Source organism: Meles meles, chromosome 11, assembly GCF_922984935.1.
Source record: "Meles meles chromosome 11, mMelMel3.1 paternal haplotype, whole genome shotgun sequence".
In the NCBI taxonomy this organism is placed as follows: domain Eukaryota; kingdom Metazoa; phylum Chordata; class Mammalia; order Carnivora; family Mustelidae; genus Meles; species Meles meles.
Genome location: NC_060076.1, coordinates 54308671 through 54327977, shown reverse-complemented (window position 1 = coordinate 54327977; position 19307 = coordinate 54308671).

Sequence of the window (19307 nt, the reverse complement as noted above, 5' to 3'; positions counted from 1 at the left end):
AAAAACAATAATAAAACCCACTAACACTTGACTTGTTTCTTGTTATTACAATCCACAGATGAATCTAAAGGAACCCAGTCATCCCAGTCATTGAATTCTTCTCCTGCTGGGGCCAGGTGACCCCCACTGTGTGCCCGGCACTCAATTGGCTTAGTGACCAGTGCCAAGGAGGTCCTCAGGAAACGCTAGGCCAAATCTGTGCGAAAATAGATCTAGCATAAGACAAAAGCCTCTGGTCATGAATCTTGCTATGTTTCCAACTGAGCCCCCAGTTAAGGACAGTAAGAAATAACATTTATGGGATTTTACAAAAATGATTTCTATTACCCAAGAGTCAACTGCCTTTACAGACTGTCTCTATTTTCACCCTACGCTTCACCTCCTCCATAATGAAGAGACGCTACCCCACAGTCAGTCAGCAATACGGATTTTGTGATGTCTCAGGTGAGATGGAGATGGTTTCTATCTCACACAAAGTATCTCTCTCCAAAACTCCCCATTAGACATCTCCATTTCCCCAAAATTCCTCCTGAGCTACTCCTCTCTGCCTCTCCACCCTTCCCCATACAGACTTGAAGCCTCCTCGAGCTGTTGCACATGACCGTGGATCTTTCATCTGGACCTCCCTGTATCTCTCCCCTGTTTTAACCAGACCAATTTAGATCCATCCCAGATCCTTCTGCTATCTTCAAGATGAGAAAGACCAATAAACATCGGATCCTTCAGTCACCGCATGTTGAGCTGAGTTAATAGTACATAACAACAATGACAGCAACAAGTCTTCCTGTTTCCCTTGTTCACATGTGGAAATTTTTATATTTTGCCTTGGTGATCACTAATACCCAGAACAGGCAGGGACAGAAAGACATTCCAGTAGCTTTATAATAAATCACCCAGTTGAGTTTTAGTTCATAAAATTAATTAAAACACTCATAAAATAGCCCCATGGCTAGTAAGAATCATACTGATAATTAGTTCTCTGCTTTTTACACTCATCTTCTCAAAGGACATCCCCGAGGAATACCAGTAGCTTGAGCTTAATCTCACACATTGCTTTTATTTCTTAAAAAAGTAAAAACTTCACAACAGCACACAGACACTGATAAAACAGAAGCAACATAATAATAGGGCGGTAGAGAAGAGGAGATAGAGGCCATTTTTAGCCTCTCATTTTACAAAACCAGAGTTCATGGTTGCAAATAGTAGGAACCACCTAAGCAGAAGAGTAAAGAACTGGAAAGCTATTGGATAGCCCATACAATCAACATGAAGGTTAAAAAACAAACTGAAAATGGTCGGAAACCAAGGGAGTAGCCAAATGAGAGACAGTCAAGATCATTCCATGGGAATGGTTTTGGACTCTGCCATTGGGGGAGCCAACAATGGACACTCACCATTATCCACTGGACTCCTACATCTACCACCACTTAAATAATCACTGGCCGTCTTGGCATCTCGGTACCACACCTTCAAGGGTCAAAGTCCTATAGCTAATTAATGTCTGAGGAAAGAGGCAAGATGATGCAACAGCAAAAAGACAAGTCTCTTCAAAAAATGGAGCTGGGAAAACTGGACAGCTACATGTAGAAGAACAAAACTGAACCAATCTCTTACATCATACACACAAATAAACTCAACATAGATTAAAGATCTAAAATCTGACACAGAGCCATAAAACTGTTAGGAGAAAACATAAGGTATGGAGGAAAAACAACCCAAAGGCACTGTTGGTAGGAACGTAAACTAGTGCAACCACTATGGAAACCAGTATGGAGGTACCTCAAAAAATTAAAAATAGAAATAGCATATGATCCGTAATTTAACTACTGGGAATTTGCTCAAAGAAAACAAAAACACTAATTTAAAAAGATATATAACTACTATGTTTACTGCAGCAATGTTTACAATAGCCAGTATACGGGAGCAACTCAAGTGTCCCTTCACAGATGAATGGATAGAGAAGACATGGTATGTGTGTGTGCACGTATATATATGTATGCTTTGCCTTGATGATTACTAATACCCAGAACAGGGATGGTGTGTGTGTGTGTGTGTGTGTATGGGGTTATTACTCAGCCATTAAAAAGGAATGAGATCTTGCCCTTTGCGACAAACATGGGTGGATCTAGAGGGTATAATGCTAAGTGACATAAGTCGGAGAAGGACAAATACCATATGATTTCAGTTATACAAGGAAATCTAAAAAACAAACAAATAAAAAAAGCAACAACAGACCTATAAATACAGAGAACAAACTGATGGTTATTAGAGGTGAGGAGGGTGGGGGATGGGAAAAATGAGGGAAGGGGAGTGGGAGATACAGACTTCCGGTTGTGGAATGAGTGAGTCATGGGGGTAAAAGGTAAAACAGAAGATATGTGGTCAATGCTATTATAATATCATGTGGTAACAGATGGTAGCTAGAGCTGTGACGAGCATAGCATAACATATAGACATACAGAATCATTATGCTGTACTTCTGAAAACATGAAGTATTGTATGTCAACTGTACTTCACCAAAATCAAATAAATGAATAGCAAGATCTACCTACTGGGAAAAAAAAGAAAGAGTCAAAGTCCTAGGTTGGCATGCCCAGCTGGATCAACAGTGAGTCACATTCCCAGAGGCAAGGACTCCCTCACCCTAACGCCTTACATATCCGTGAACATCAAGGGGATTTCACAGGTGTCCCAGCCCGCAGTGTCAGAGAATCTCTGGGTTAGGGAGTGAAAGGCACATGGCCTAGGGCCTGGGTGAGGTGCAGTCAAATTGTACCTGCATGGGTCTGGTCAAAGTACCCCACATCTGGCCATCTTTTCCAATAGTGGCCAAAATATCAACAAGAACTTGGGTTGGTTGTTTTTTTTTTCCCCACATACTCCAATATTAACATCCATGACAATGGGTTTTTCGCAATACCGCAAGGTCACAGTAAACCCTATTGCAAGGTGTTGGCCCTTTCAACTCTAAGCAACAGAACCTGCATCGGTTTTATAGGTATTAACAACAGAACAATCAGAAAATGAACAGGAGCCAGAGGAAGAGAAAGAAAACCGTCACTGGTAAATATCTTTGCACATAAACAAAAGTCATTCTACAACATCATTTTTCTGATTCTGCTTAAACTCTTAAAGTTTGGCTAAATATGATTCACAGGCAAAACATAAGGTTTAATGGTTGGCAGATTGATAGCCAGGACACTTAAAACTGTTGATTACAGTAACAGTCAAAGTGAGGCTTCAAAGAGCAGAGATAAAATTCATAGGGAAAAAAAAAAGAAACTTCACTGCTAAGTACCTAACTGAGCAGAATTTTAATGATCTTCTCTCAAGACTGTCTCAAAGGACACACTTGCCCAATTATTCGCATTAACTCCACCCTAACCCGAGAAATCCTATACCACAGAAACGTCACAAAGGAATTAAAGGGAAAAAAGAACAAATTGATGACAAACAGCTACACGATCGGTTACTGTTCTCAATCAGATAATTAAATCTCAGCTGCTTGCACCAGCTAAGTCTCAAATAAACATTTGTTGACCAATAAGTAAATGGCTGAGAAAGTCAAAAGGAAAACCAGTTACAGTATTTCTCTATCAGACAATGTAAATACATGGGCCACTATACCTATGTGCTCTGTTGTGACCTTCAAAATAAAGATCTATTTTTCTTAACTGTAAGATAACAATATCAACGGTAATGAGTTTACTAAACACTGAAGCACAGATGAGGCATATCTGTAAGGGAAGCTTGTGGAAAATGGCGGTGTCTCTTGTCGAAGCGCATCCTTTGAGGCCTGTGTTCTTTTTAGACAAATCATGGCGAATTGGTCATGCGATCTGGAGCAATTTGGGGTAGAATGGATAGAAGGTGATGATAGTCTACAGAGGTGTACACACACCGGGGATATATGATCCCCAAATAACATAAACTCAAAAAACTTATGTTGGAAGTAGTCTTAGAACTTCGTCATCCAAATGAGCCAGTTGAGGAATTGGCCTAATACAACCCCTAGAAAATGGTACCCATAGAAGTCTCTGGCAGAAAGAAAATGCTTGTAAGGTATAGCAAGGTCAAAAGATCTTGAGAACATACAAGTAAAGCTCTTTCCCAACTTTTTCCAAGGACACCAGCAGAAAACAGTTACAAGAATGAGACTTACAGTGAAGTATTTTAAAGAAAACTGGAACACCACTCAGCCTTGACGAAAGACCGTGACAGTGAACTTCAAGATTTATTTTTCTCTCAGTGTATGATCCATTTCTAACGCACAAAAGGAAAATTTTTAAATGATAAGATTTCATTCTTTTTTTATTCTATTTAAATACAAAGAAGAGAGAAATGTCCTAAAAGAGAAAAAAATTAAATAGGGTCCTGAGGGAATAGAGCTAAGCTCATTCTGTGGAGATATTTGAAAAGCAGCCTGATTTAACTGTAGCCTAAAGGCAAGAATGGCTGGACCACCTCCAAGACCCCATCAGTCTGGTATCAAACACATCAGCGCTCTCATCAAGTCTTTCATGTGCCTCAGAAGAATTCAGGAAGTTCACTGCTTTTAGAGGTCAAAATTAAGGAGTACAAGAATTCTATCTAGAGCATTGCCAAGAACCTCAGAGTTTATGAATGGTTTTTAAAGATGGTTGAACAACTTCATGAGGGACAGAGGAAAAGAAAATGTGTTGGTGAAGACTCATGTTCTTTCTAAATATTTCTGTAAATGATTGTATCCCCTTCCTTTAGGTCTGAGGTTTGATTTTAACCTAGCTACAAAACTAAAACTGTGAAGAAAAGGACACTTCAATGAATGGACTCAGACTCTTCCCCCAGCCTAACTCATCACATCTTTAAGTTCTGTGGCCTGAAGAAAAGCCCTCAAACTCAGAGTTTCTTATACCATTTCATATTCTGAGAAATAAGTGTCATCCTCTTCCATTGACCACCCAAGAGGCAAGGTACCGATTCTTCGTTCCCTTGGTTTCCTTAAATACTAAGGAAACCCTTTAGTGTCTAACTAAACACTAGTTTAGTTAGACACTAACTTTGTGTTAGTGGGTCTAACTCCACCTGTGGAGTCTAACTCCCATCTCTCCTTATTATCTTGACGGCACTAGAACTATCTTACACTACACCATATACAGATCCCCTGAAAGATCCCTTTTCTTACTCTGTCACTCATCAAGACCCTGTATCCATAGGCATTTCTGGGAAGGATGAATTTCAATAAACAAAACATTCAATTAGTAAAGCATTGAGGTTCTACTTCAGCATCAATGTTGACCCAACGCATCCCATTTTCTGCCAGTTTTATCTTCATATAAACTATTCCCAAGAGCTGTGACCAATAATGTTCACATCTTGGGTCAGGGAAAATTTCTACCCACCAGCTATAATGCCACTCTCCTTTCTATACCCAGGGAAGCATAATAAAAGCAAGTAAAAGTGACATCATTGGAGAGAAATTTTTGAATTCATTCTCATTTATTTGGTTAGAAAGTAAATTGCTTGGGGCGCCTGGGTGGCTCAGTGGGTTAAGCCTCTGCCTTCAGCTCAGTCATGATCCCAGGGTCCTGGGATCGAGCCCTGCGTTGGGCTCTCTGCTCAACAGGAAGCCTGCTTCTCTCTCTCTGCCTCCCTCTCTGCCTACTTGTGATCTCTGTCAAATAAATAAATAAAATCTTTTAAAAAAAAAAAAAGAAAGTAAATTGCTTGCAAGCCTGACCACTTAAACTACTAATGATGTTACTATGAAACTTGTTGGCAACCCAGCTCATGGGGGACACTGACCTGCAATTAAGAGGTATTGAAATCTTCAGAGCATGGCCAGTAAAAATTTTCATAAAAACATTTCCTGACTGGATTGGTTTTGGTTTCTGCATTTTAAGGTCAATTTGGAGAAAGTACCCAAGAACCTGTAACTGAGTTGTTTTGTTTTGTTTTGTTTTTTTAAGTCTTAGAAGCATTTCAAGCTCGGCTAAAAGAAGAATCTGATTCTATTAGCTTCTGACAAAGACAAGTCCACATGCACAAACACATCAACACACAAGACATTGTCTTCTGTAACTCTTACACTTGAACGAGAGAATTTATAGCATTCGCTCAGCTGTGGGATGCTTACTGGGGGTGCAGAGGAGGGGCAACCCCAGAGGCAGGCCCTCTTCTACAATGTGTTTGAAAAAAGTTAATTCAGCAAATGATAGGTTTACTAGTTCTCTTACCTGTACAGTAGGAAGCTCCAAGTTTAATCACAACAACGGAACAGAGAGGCACAAGGTAAGTACGCCAATTGGCTGTCTCTGTTTCTCCCTTTCTCTCAATATCTAATGCTCTTTGATCTCTCCATTCTTAATATTCCCAGATCATACTCATTATTTATGGGTCAGGGAGAGGTAGGAAGGGGAATCAGTAGCATTCCTATTGGGAAGAAGCTTCTACACTGGGGGTTCCTAGGGTTTATGCTGCCATTTATCAGAAGCTCTCCACATGGGGGCGCTATGCTAGGTTCTGTCGGTTTAAATACTTTTAATTCTCACAACCGTCTTCCCAATGTTTTCTAATAATGGAGGAGTCAGATGCTGAGAGGGCATAAAAGTCTTGCCCAGGGATCCAAGTGAAATATTCCAAAGCCCATGCTCTGTTCACAGACTATGCTATAAAAGGTCCACTTCTGGATCTTTGGTCCACCTTCCAAAGGTGGCCTAAGAGCCATTTTTTAGAACTTGAACCACTACTTCATGGAGAACATTGTCCATTTGTTCTTTCTGTTAAGGCTCAAACAAAACAATAGGAGTGTAAATTGTATTGAAAAAAAAAAAAAAATGGGGTAGACAAGCTGATCATGATCCAGTGAAACAGGGAGCTGGAAAATGGGTGGATGCCCCAACTTTATGAGCCCTTTCAAGAGCAACAGCCACTGTCCATCTGAAGTTTAGAGAAAACACAGGAAATCTTTTTCCTTTCAAAGTCAACTGATCCAACGTGAAAAAGGGAATCAAGAGAATACTAATTGCTAAGATTGAATGTGCTGATAGTTCTGTGCTTGACTTTATTCAAGTGCTTTAAATTAGGTAATAAAACAAAGATCAGAAAAGGTGAGGGGTGTCTGGGTGGCTCAGCCAGTTGAGCCTCCAGTTCAGTGGCTGGTTAACGGTTTAACCATTGTTCACAGCTCTCCAATGGCTTTTACGAGGTCTTCAGAGTCTTGGCTCCAACTGATATGATGACAGTAGCCATTTGGACAAACTATCGTTCCCACCACTTGCAAGGAGCTGGGGACAATCCCTTTCACACTGAACAAAATCAAAACGAAAGACAAACTGACCAAGTCTGAAGCAACCCGAATACTATCTGAGGAAGCACGTGGTTTCCAATGCCAAGAAATAAAACTAAATTCAAGCCATCAAGAAACATAATATCATTACAAAGCGTTCTCCACCAAAAGGGTGGAGATTCTAGATTTCCTCCCTTCACTGCATCTGTTCCTCAAGCTAGTCATAGTCCATTAATCTTCCTTCTTGAACTCAGGAAGTTCTGTTGGCCAGGCTCATCACCTCCTTAAAGAAATTCTCCAAGGCGTTAACTACATTGTAACAATACACGAGGTGGCTCTTCTTGCCTCATTCATCTTGGTTTCTGGTTCATCACTGCGCTCCACACAAGCTCAAGGTACTGAGGAATAGTAGCCCATTTTTTAAGTGAGGTTGAAAATTGTCCAAGTTCCCTACATCTCTGCAGGCAACTTTACGGATTTGTATAAAACAAAAAGGAATTGTGAAAGCAGAAAAGGGCTGCGTTGGAACAGTACGAGAGTCACCAGATGTTACTGTTATAGAGGATAGAAAACACTTTCTTCTAAACGTACATGTGATTAGATCTTGGGGTGGGGAGGCTGCTCTATCATTATAGTAATGGGGATTTTTTTTTTCCTTACGAAGTTGCATTTTTCCTACTCAAAGTCTCTTTTGACTAAATGAATTTCACATGTGTAATCAAAGCATTATGCATGTCATTGTACTTGGAGCTAATTGGAGCAATTTTTGCTAAATTTTCCCCACATGGTAAAACACTCTTTGAAAACCATCTCATGAAAGAGACTTTCTAAAGTTATTATTTTAAACATAACCATGCATCCTTGCTTTTGCTGCAGTGTTTTTTCTCTTAACCCAAATGGGTACCCTTAGACACAACATGTTTTTACATCAGCGTAGGAATTATATTTCGGTGCTTAAACAATGACTGGAAGGTTGTATATTACTACACAAGAAAATGTTAAAATGTCAAAACCCCTCCTGGAAGTAAATAATTTTTAAAATATTATCAATAATGAAAAACTGAAAGCAACTTCAACAATATTCATTCATTCATTCGATAAATATTTTTTGAGCACTTACTTTGTGCTAGCTCCCTTCTAGGCACAGGAAAACCACAGGACAGTACTTGGAACAGTCCCCATCTCATGAAGTTCCCATCGTAGAGGAACAGGAAATTGGTTACATAAATTACGATGTATTCAAAGACTAGAATACGATATGGTCCTATGAATGATGTGGTACAAGTATATTTATTAACTAAAATGACTAAAATTAACTAAAATAGTAAAGTGAAGTAGACAGATAATGAGGATTACAGTACAATCATTTTTATTTAATATATATTGTAACAGAAGAATTAATTATTTGTGAGAATAGTTGGGCTTAAAGTTTTGGTTACAAAAAAAATTATCAAATTTCACTATAGGTAGCAGTGTTCCAAATACTTCACATAAATTATTTTCTCTTATCCTCGTTCCAATTTTGTGCCAGGGTTAATATCATCTTATCTCCATTTTTAAAATCAGAGAATGGGGATTGCTGAGAGACTGATTAGTTTGCCTAAAATCATACAGCTTGCTAGTGAACGAACTGAGATTTAAATACAGTTTAAATACAGGAAGTTCAGCCTGGGGGCTCAGTCGTTAAGCATCTGCCTCAGCTCAGGTCATGATCCCGACGTCCTGGGATCAAGCCCTGCACTGTTCTCCTCCTCCCACTCCTCCTGCTTGTGTTCCTTCTCTCTGTGTGTCTCTTCCTGTCAAATAAATAAATAAAAATAAAATCTTTAAACCCAGGAAGTTCAGCTCTGGACATGCACACTTTGGTCAACATGATATTTTGATTCATGCGTGCTAAGGTCACACTGTTTGAGTTCAAATCCAGGCTAAGCTACTTGTCAGTCATGTGATCTTGAGCGAGTTCTTTAACCTCCCTAAGCCTTCCCATCTTCCATCCTGAAATGCAGAAAACAGTAGTTGACCTATTACAAATTGTTAACACGTGGATTGAGAGAGAAAATCTATGTAATACGCACACAATAAGTACTCAATAAATCTTCTCCTTCTCTTCCTTCTCCGCCTTCTCCTTTTTCCTTCTTCTTCTTTCCCTGCCTTATTCTCCCAGAATAGATGCCTGAATATTAACAGTGGTAATCTCTACAAAGTATAATTACAGAAGACTTTCCTTTTCTTCTTCTTGTTTAAGAGCATTTCCTACTTCATAATATATATGTATTGTGTGGTTAACTATTGGATATAAAATAAAATCCACAGTTCTCCAGTGCTGCGTGCTACAAATATAATAATTTCTACAAAGATGGACATACTGCTAACAATGCTAACTTTTATCAAAGACATTCCATTTATCATGCACCATTTGGGTTGAGAAAAATATAAAAATGAATAAGACATACAAGAAGCTCTGAGAGAGCTTATGTTATAATAGGTGGGAAAGGGGCCCCTGGGTGGCTCAGTGGGTTAAGCCTCTGCCTTCAGCTCAGGTCATGATCTTAGGGTCCTGGGAACAAGCCCACATCGGGGTCTCTACTGAGTGGGGAGAGGCTTCCCTCTCTCTCTCTGCCTGCCCTTCTGCCTACTTGTGATCTCTCTCTGTCAGATAAATAAATAAAACCTTTTTTTAAAAAATGGGGAAGAAAATAGGTGGCAAAAAGAAGTATAAAGGGAGGGGCACCTGGGTGGCTCAGTGGGTTAAGCCGCTGCCTTCGGCTCAGGTCATGATCTCAGGGTCCTGGGATTGAGTCCCGCATTGGGCTCTCTGCTCAGCAGGGAGCCTGCTTCCTTCCTCTCTCTGCCTGCCTCTCTGCCTACTTGTGATCTCTCTCTGTCAAATAAATAAATAAAATCTTTTAAAAAAAAAGAAGTATAAAGGGAGAACCATCAAGGCAACAAGGGAATATTTTGAGAGAGACATATACACAATATTCTAGAAGCCCAGTAGAGACTGGGGACCTGCCCAGTCTCCAGCAAGAGAAGAATTCACACTGAAAGGGATGGTAGTTAGGAAACCTGTCCTCCAACTCTCATGGGAAAAAATAGATTACAACTATACTATGATAGAATGTCAAAAGTAACAAAAGTAGCTGCATAGACTATGGGCTGTAAGTCGCACTTCTATTTATAAGGAACTTCAGACTTAGGAATACCATTTCTATGTGTCCCCAGCAATCAAATCAGCTCTCATCACACCTCCAGTTGAGCCTTTAGTTTAAGTCCTAAGACTGTGTAGGAACTTTCTAAGAGGATAAGTCGGACCAGGAGCAGAGAAGACTTTTCAGGACAAACTAACTAAAGTCAGGGAAAACAACACAGAATTCTTAAAGAAAAAATTCAGAGAAGGGCATCTGGTCGGCTCAGTCAGTTAAGCGTCTGACTGCTGATTTTGGCTGAGGTCATGATCTCGGGTTTGTGAGATCAAATCCCCAAGTTGGGCTCCATCATGGGCGTAGAGCCTGCTTTAGATTCTCTCTCTCACTCTCCCTCTTTCCCTCGCCTCCCCCACTTCCACCAAACACACACACTCATGCATGCTCTCTCTCCTTCTCTCTCAAAAAAAGAAAGAAAAAGGAAAAAAGAACAGATTCAGGGATAAAAAGAGGCCTGACCACAAAGGGTGTCCAGGCATGAGGAGGACTGATGGGAAGCAAGACAACAGGTCTTATTTGAATTCTCAGAAAACCATAGGTGAGAGAAAGGGGGGCTTAGCAGAGAGAAGTATACTGTGTTGGATTTTGCACTAAGGGGGACACGAGCTACTAGATCATAGATTGTATGTTTCATTCTCACGCCCTGGCCCTCCCTGAGAGAACAGTATGGACCAGAAACTCTCCCTCTGATCAGAAACAGCTGAAATGCTTGAGCTAAATGTGAGGATAAAGTGTCAGGCCAGTGGAGATAGTCAATTTTGGATGGTACTTGGATGCTGTTGTTCATGTGTTGTTATGTTTTCAATTCTTGAAAAGAAGTTGTTTGGTTTTGTTTTTTTTATTTTTGAAGACAAACAAAACTCTCACACTCTCTGAACATGTCAAATATAAAATCTCCAAGGTTGTCAACTGAAAGAGATTCTCCACATAAGGGCAAGAGTTGGAACTACACCAGTGACTTGATACAAATCACTATGATAAATGGGAATGCTCCCAGAAGTAAAACATGTAGAAGTCATGAATAGGTCATTTACACACAGAAAAAAAGTACAAATGTGTAATAAGCACCTCAGTACTAGAAGAAATGTAAATTAAAACAACAGTGAAGTACCATTGTTTTCTGTCAAACTGAAAATACTTTAAAAACTACAATAGCCAATGGTAGTATTAAGGGAAACCTCACAGAATAATTTGATAATGGGCACCAAAATATGTATACATTTTGACCCAACATTTTCACTTCTAAGAATGTATTATGAGGAAATTAATAAGGATACACACAAAAATTCATGATAAAGATATTCACTAAAGTTACTTTAAAAAGAAAATTTAGGGGGCACCTGGGTGGCTTAGTGGGCTAAAGCCTCCGCCTTCGGCTCGGTTCATGATCCCAGGATCCTGGGATCGAGTCCCACACGGGCTCTCTGCTCGGCGGGAGCCTGCTTCTCTGCCTACTTGTAATATCTGTCTGTCAAATAAATAAATAAAAATTCTTTAAAAAAAGAAAACTTAGAAAAAATCTAAATGTCCAACAATCAGCGAGTTACTGAATTATACTGAACTTTTTATTTTGAAATAATTTAAAACTTATCAAAAAGTTGTGTAACAGCTCAAAGAGAGGTTTATAATAATATCTTTGAAAGAAATTCAGACTAAACTTCCAGAACCTAGGAAAGCATTGTGGTTGGAGCTTTCTAAGTGGCCAAGGGGAACTTGTCTACCAATTCTGGTCTTTCTTGTTTATGGAAAGTGTGGACAAAGTACACTTCTGTACCTGCTCAGAAACCCAACGGTCATTTTGACTTTGATCAGACTAATGTAGGGCTGTGAGCCTCATACTGCTGATGGCTTAGTTATAAAATAGTAACACTGACTCTCCATTCCCTGTGGATGGTGCTGCTGTAGAGGAAAGTTGGAGAAACATAAATGATCAAACAATATTAAGATAAAAATTTTGAAAATACAAACTAAGGAAATGGAAAATGGAAATTCCAGGAAAATTCTAGAATTGACTATTGAGAATTTGGAAATTTTTATTAAAGAAAATAGCATCATGGGGCCCCTGGGTGGCTCAGTCAGTGAAACATCTGACTCTTGATTTCGGCTCAGGTCATCATCTCAGGGTGGTGAGACCCAGACCCACCCACCCACCCCCAACCCTTGGTAGGGCTTCATGCTCAGTAAAGAGTCTGCTTGAGATTCTCTCTCTCCCTCTCCCTGCCACCCCATACTTGCTTTTTCTCTCTCTTTCAAATAAATAGATAAATAAATAAAATCTTAAAATAGAAAAGAAAATCACTATTGTGAATAGGTTCACAAAAATGAGTCAGGCCAGATTAACCTCTTTGACTTTTGTCAAAGGGCCTCAAGATTCATAGAACAGGAAACTATAATAGACCCACTAAATCTAGATCTCATCAAAGTATTTTGTCTTTTTTGAGATCTGTAACCAGCAGCAATGGACTATTTAACCAGCAGCTAGTTGCCTTATTAAAGCATTTATCACAGTTTATTAGACGTAGTTGTGTCAATGTAGCCCACTCTCATCTTTCTATTCCTTACACAGCGCCCACATAGAACAAGTACTCAATAAATGCTTGCTGCTGATGAGTAAAAACGATGCTACATTTTCATTTTAGTTGGCGATTCTAGTAAACTCCTCAATGGAAGGTTAGTTTTGTTTTTTTATATAATTAAAAAAATTTTATAAGCATATAATGTATTATTAGCCCCAGGGGTACAGGTCTGTGAATCGCCAGGTTTACATATTTCACAGCACTCAACATCGCACATATCCTCCCCAGTGTCCATAACCCCACCACCCTCTCCCTACTCCCCTCCCCCCGGCCACGCTCAGTGTGTTTTGTGACATTAAGAGTCTCTTATGATTTGTCTCCCTCCTGATCCTATCTTGTTTCATTTATTCTTTTCCTACTCCCCAAGCCCCACACGTTGCATCTCTACTTCCTCATATCAGGGAGATCATATGAAGTTGTCTTTCTCCAATTGACTTATTTCACTAAGCATAATACCCTCTAGTTCCTTGTTCCTTCCACGTCGTCGCAAATGGCAAGATTTCATTTCTTTTGATGGCTGCATAGTATTCCATTGCATGTGTGTGTGTATATATATACATATACATATATATATATATCACATGTGTGTATATATACATACATATATATATATACATATATATATATATGTATATATATGTATATATATATACATATATATATCACATACATATATATATGTATGTATATATACACACATGTGATATATATATATGTATATATATATGTGTGTATATATATATATGTATATATATATATACACACATGTGATATATATATATGTATATATATGTATATGTATGCATATATACACACATGTGATATATATATATGTATATGTATGTATATATATATGTATATATATATGTATATATATATGTATGTATATATACACACATGTGATATATATATATATGTATATGTATGTGTATATATATATATATATGTATATATATATATATATCACATCTTCTTTATCCATTCATCTATTGATGGACATCTAGGTTCTCTCCATAGTTTGGCTATTGTAGACATTGCTGCTATAAACATTCAGGTGCACATGCCCCTTCGGATCACCACATTTGTATCTTCAGGGTAAATACCCACTAGTGTGATTGCTGGTCATAGGGTAGCTCTATTTTCAACTTTTTGAGGAACCTCCATGCTGTTTTCCAGAGTGGTTGCACAAGCTTGCATTCCCACCAACAGTGTAGGAGGGTTTCCCCTTTCTCCAAATCCTTGCCAGCATCTGTCATTTCCTGACTTGTTAATTTTAGCCATTCTGACTGGTGTGAGGTGGTATCTCATTGTGGTTTTGATTTGTATTTCCCTGATGTCGAGTGATGTGGAGCACTTTTTCATGTGTCTGTTGGCCATCTGGATGTCTTCTTTGCAGAAATGTCTGTTCATGTCCTCTGCCCATTTCTTGATGGAAGGTTAGTTTTAAAGAAAATTTCCTAAAAGATCAATGTGAACAAAAGGGTCTGAATTCCTTTAGCATTGGAAAGGGAAATAGTTTTCCTCTCTAGTTCCTAGATAAGAAAAAAACGTATTTCACTGGGTCAAATGAGGGAAGGAATCTATTGGTGCTTATAAAACAAACACTTGGGGTTCCATTATAGTCAATCAGTCCACAATCACTACGCACTGCCCCTCTGTTCCCAGTCCCAAAACCTGAGTGATGCCAACCCAGTTCACTTTCCCTAAGGTCCTTGGAAGTCAAGTTTTCAGGATAATAAAATTTACCATGATCTGAACTGTAACAAAACCATGAGAAGAAAGGCACATGCTATGATCTCAGCTTGGTTCTCATAAACCTCCTAAGAAAGGTCCTGCCTTCATTTCGATAGCCAGTTTGGCTAGCTTTGCCTCATTTTCCTATGCTTTCCTGGATTGAAACTAAGTATACATTTACATTCTGAAATGCTACCATTGTAACAATTCCAATTGGGCACCAGAGAACAGAAGTCCTGATTTTCTAACCACTTTCCTGGTGGTTAAAAATTTGCAGGAGCGTTGAGCTTAAGAAAGAAAAGAAAAGAAGGAAGAAAAGAGAAGCAAAGAATAGAGAAATCCATTTCAGGTCTTTAAATGAAAGGAAACAGCTAATCTTCTTAAACATTCAAGTTAGAACATAAATTACAGGTAACTCCCACCATAAATACAGCTGCACTATCTCGTCGGGGGACATCAAAGACAAACACTCTTCTGTCAGGACCTCAGGAAAAGCAGCAGAAGTCTGCCTTTGTGGGGAGCAAATTAAAACAGTCCTGTTGCCATTCCCCAAACGCCGGGTGTTTGAAGATGTGGGCAAACAAAACTCCTCCCTCCCATCCACTCTCTCTGGCTCTGAGATAAGTAGGAACATTTCCTTTAAACAGTTTCTACATGAAAGGCAAGGCTTTCCAGCTGGAATGGGAGCCGATGTGTCAATGACAAACACATGCACTGAATGTCAACAACACAACAGTTTGAAACATTACAGGAAGCGTCTTGCATGACTCTGTGCACCAGAGGCCAGACTGGCCGGGCTGTTGAGACATAATTATAAAGGGCCCACAGGCCCTGCTCCAGATCCGGGCCCCAGACTAGCAGAGGCTGGGCTGAACCGCTACAAAGAGACAACAAAGTAACCCCTTCTTGAATAACTCAGATCATTGCAGCATCCAGGTTGGTGACCATTTCAAAGCCCCTCAGGTAAATTAAAATTAAAATGAAATTGTTTTGTATTGATTTTTTAATCCAACTATGATTTTGACTTCCCTAAAGGCCAGAGAGAGAGAGGGAAGGAGAACAGAAGAAAGAGGAGGAGCCAATCCTACCAAATCTTGGGTTAGAATCAGAATGTTCAATCTAAATGGAACATTAATGGTATAACTCAGTGGTTCTCAAGCCTAGTCACATCTCAGACTTATTTGAAGAGAATAAGGGGAGTGAGTACATAGGTAGACCGACTGACAGTCTCCCCCATTCCCCACCCCAAGCATCTGGTGGACTTGAACTAGGAGAGGGCTAGGGCACAGGGACAGTCAAAGCTCAGGGAAGAGCGTACTGTAGTAAATTCAGGGTAGATAAACAGTGATTATGCAAAAAAGGGGTGCTCAGGCCTAGGATACCAGAGGTTTAGGATACCATGGAATCGGGGACAAGGAATCTCTAACCCAGTTTGACAGGCTGGAAGGAAGTTGTGATACACTGCTTAGATTGGCCCGTAGGCAGGTTGTCCAAGAAAAGTGAAGCAGAAATAAAACTGTCCAGGGCATCTGGGTGGCTCAGTCAGTTCAGTGTCTGCTTTGGCTCAGGTCATGAACCGGGGATCCTGGGATCAAGTCCCACACAGGGCTCCCTGCTCAGCCAGGAGTCTGCTTCTCCCTCTGCTTCTGCCTCTCCCCTGGCTTGTGCACTCTTGCTCTCTCTCAAATAAATAATAAACAAAAACATTAAAAAAAAAAAAAAACCTGTCCATGTAGACAAGGCATGTGTATAGCATGCCAAAGAGTCTGGTGATTATCCAAAGACCTCTGGGAGCTACTGCAAGACTTTAAACATGGAAAGTCACGTGCATTTGTTGCATTTGCCTCCCAAGGCTCCGGAACCCTCTTTAGCTACCAGCAGCACCCATTCGTGGGGTTTGGGTGGGGCTGACTTCATCCTCCAAGCCACAGGGGACGGATGGATCCCCAGGTCAACCCAAAGAGAGGCCACTATAACGTCAGCATGAGCGACTGATTCGTGGGTAGGCCTGTGATCTTCCCTGAGACCATTCTGCCAAACCCTGTGGGAAGACGTTCTGTTTCTGCTGGGTTGTGCCGTTGGGAGAATGGGCGTCCTGGCCAGTCAGTGACGGATGTAGCCAACAGTGACCGTGTCTGAAACTCCAGGTCAAGCTGGGCCTTGAATCAAGCTCATCTCTTCGGATTTCCCATGGATGTGGGCTAGTAAGTTTCCTGATTTGCTTTTTATCGTTTGAGTGAAGTTTCCACAGCTGCAAACAAAACAGCCTAAGAGAGGAGCCTTCTTGTAAGATAGAAAAACCAAGCTGGCTGAGAGGCGGAGAATGGGACAGTCTCAGAGCCCACGTCAGTCATGCTGGTGAGAAATAAGGAAGGCCAGACGGAGGCATGGGGATGGGGAGGAGAGACAGAGAGGAGGCGGGGGTGATGAGAGACAGAGAGAGAGAGGGAGAGAGAGAGGGAAGGAGAGAAGGGCCTCATCATTGTGGGGTTTGGGAGATGATTCATGGTGAAAGAGAAAAGAACCTAGAGATTTATGCAAATTTTCATGTAATGCCTACTGTACCTAAAAGGGGAAAATACCACTCCAGGAGGGAGTTGTGAGAAGCCGATGAGCGGAGACACATAAAAAGCATGCCTCCAGAGCCACCGGTAAGCAGGGTCCGTGTAAAAGATAACTTGAGCTGTAACCACTCTATTTTGGTGCCTTTGGTTCTGCAAGCGGTTGTCCAGTCACTTTCTATTCCAGCACTGCCTGATGCATTTTGAGGTATCTTACAAAAAGAGCTACTAAAATAGGAATTGATCTGATGAATATTTCAGGAAGAAACTTCTTTCCAAATCCGCCAGCATGATCATCTCGTTATATACGGTCATGTGATATTAGTAATGACTTCATAATTTAGAGGAAAAGCATCCCACTGATGAGCATTTGTTTTTAAGATAATTTCATTAACTTAAGCTATAGTAAAGTAATACCCAGGGATAAAAGAATCAAGTTTGGTAAAAATAAATAATGGGCTTCTAGAGAATCTTATAGCTCTCATCTCAAAAAGATGAAAAGGAAAACCACTGATGTCTGCTCCTAGATGAATCTGCTAAGAGAAAATTAATGGACAGCAGTATTGGAAATTCATAAAAATAAAAAGACAGTTTGATTTCAGTGGAACACAAGCTAATTATGCATGTTTGATATGATTAGAAGGCCTAATACAATGACTCAGGGAGACCACAGGAGATCCAAGAGTGCATACCAAGGGGATAACATCAGTGTGGGGGCCCCAATTTTAAATAATAAGTTCCTATAGGCTCACTGTACTGTTCAAAGTAAGTGAAGAAGACACCCAGAGGCTGACAGGAATCACAAACACTGCACATGGTCCATACTGGCAGGAAATGTTTCTTTAATGTAAACCCAGACACTTCCATCTTGGGGCTTGACGGTGGGTGTAGAGCGTTCAATGCTCTTTATGTAGAAAAAATCCCCCAAAAGTTATTTTTCTCATCTATTTTGCCACACGCATCCTCTGTTATTTCAGTAAGATACCGTCAGCCACCTTCTGGGTGTGAACAGCAATCCCTCAGAATCTGAAGCTTTTCTTCACAACGTTCGGACGCATAACAAAAAAAAAGAACAAAAATGGGAAACTCTGGCAGCTGGATCCATCAGGTTTGTGTCCCGCACACACGGACAGATGTTTCCACCTGGGGAGACTGGGTAGGATTTCCTCACTGGCTTCATTATCTCTTTTCCGTCATCGCGTGGCTTTTAAATGTTGTAGCCCTTCTACTGACTGTAGGTTCCCCACGCAATCAGCAGGGATCAGAATCCTTCGCCGGGTTCAGAGAAACACAGACCCAGACAACTGAAAGACAACCTAGTCCAGCGTTTCTGCCAGGGCAGGAATCCTGCGCCCACCCCCGGCTGCATGCCTGTCCAGCGATTTCTCTGCCTCCACCCCGCACTTCTGCGGATGGGAATCAGCCCACCTGTGCTCCACTCTTCGCTTACTTTCACATTTTCCCTTTGGTACAACAACCTCTATAGCTTTAGATGCGACTTTTTTTTTTTTTTATTTGTTTATTTACAGCATAACAGTGTTCATTGTTTTGGCATCACACCCAGTGCTCCATGCAGTACGTGCCCTCCCTATTACCCACCACCTGGTTCCTCAACCTCCCACCCCCCCCACCCCCCTGCCGCCCCTTCATAACCCTCTGGTTGTTTTTCAGAGTCCATAGTCTCTCATGGTTCATCTCCCCTTCCAGTTTCCCTCAACTCCCTCTCTTCTCCATCTCCCCATGTCCTCCATGTTATTTGTTATGCTCCACAAATAAGTGAGACCATATGATACTTGACTCTCTCTGCTTGACTTATTTCGCTCAGCATAATTTCTTCCAGTCCCGTCCATGTTGCTACAAAAGTTGGGTATTCGTCCTTTCTGATGGAGGCATAATACTCCATTGTGTATATGGACCACATCTTCCTTATCCATTCATCCGTTGAAGGGCATCTTGGTTCTTTCCA